The following is a 747-nucleotide window of genomic DNA, read 5'->3' as shown; positions in this document are numbered from 1 at the left end:
TATGATATGATATTATAGCTATACTAAAACTATACTAAAGAAAGAGAAAGAATACATCCAAAGGCTTAACAAAAATGAATAATAAAAACTTGTGACTGACTCAGCGAGTCCGACACAGCTGACGGTGATTGGTCATTAATTAAAACCAATTCACATGTTTGGATAAACAGACCCCAGACCACATTCCAGAGCAGCAAAACATGGAGAAGCTGAAGCTTCTCAGATTCTGAGGAGAAGAAATCCTGGTGAAGGGATTTTTCAGAAAATGTCATGGTGACAGCTGGGGACTGCAAAAGGCTCTGGGCAATGGAGCAATGAGGTTCCAGACCCCAGTCCTGGGTGCAGCTCACTGAGGCACTGGTTGCAGTGTCCTCACTGAGACTGGGCTCTGGTTCCATTTATACAAACACCAAACACCCCTGTTGTGTGAAAAATACAGTGTGTCCTTCTCACATCAGCTGCTGACTGAAATAATTTTTTTTCCATAATTTATAGCTAATCCATTAATGAATAAACTACCTAAAAAACAAACTTGGTGTGAACAAAACCCTTAAAAATTACTTCATTGCCCTGAATACTCTCAGCAAGGGAGTGATGACCATTTCAGGCTTCCTTTCTCCTGGAACATAATTGGAACACTTATTCTCAGGCCAAATTTGCTGGCATGGGGTTTTAATGAGACTGCCATGGGCTGCAGTGTCTAATTGCTGTCATCATGCAGAGCTCAGCTGGAAGCATTGGGGCACC

The 747-nt window shown here is 41.9% G+C and overlaps 1 protein-coding gene across 1 annotated transcript in view; it reads left to right on the top strand.

Moving 5' to 3' along the window:
• The window catches only part of IGSF5 (immunoglobulin superfamily member 5), a 30,512-nt gene that overhangs the window by 6,897 nt on the left and 22,868 nt on the right, over window positions 1-747 (top strand). The gene's annotated exons all lie outside the window — the stretch shown is intronic.

This window comes from Geospiza fortis, unplaced genomic scaffold, assembly GCF_000277835.1.
Source record: "Geospiza fortis unplaced genomic scaffold, GeoFor_1.0 scaffold233, whole genome shotgun sequence".
Classification (NCBI taxonomy): Eukaryota; Metazoa; Chordata; class Aves; order Passeriformes; family Thraupidae; genus Geospiza; species Geospiza fortis.
Note: the sequence above shows the minus strand (reverse complement) of the source record. Positions and strands in the feature narration are given on the sequence as shown.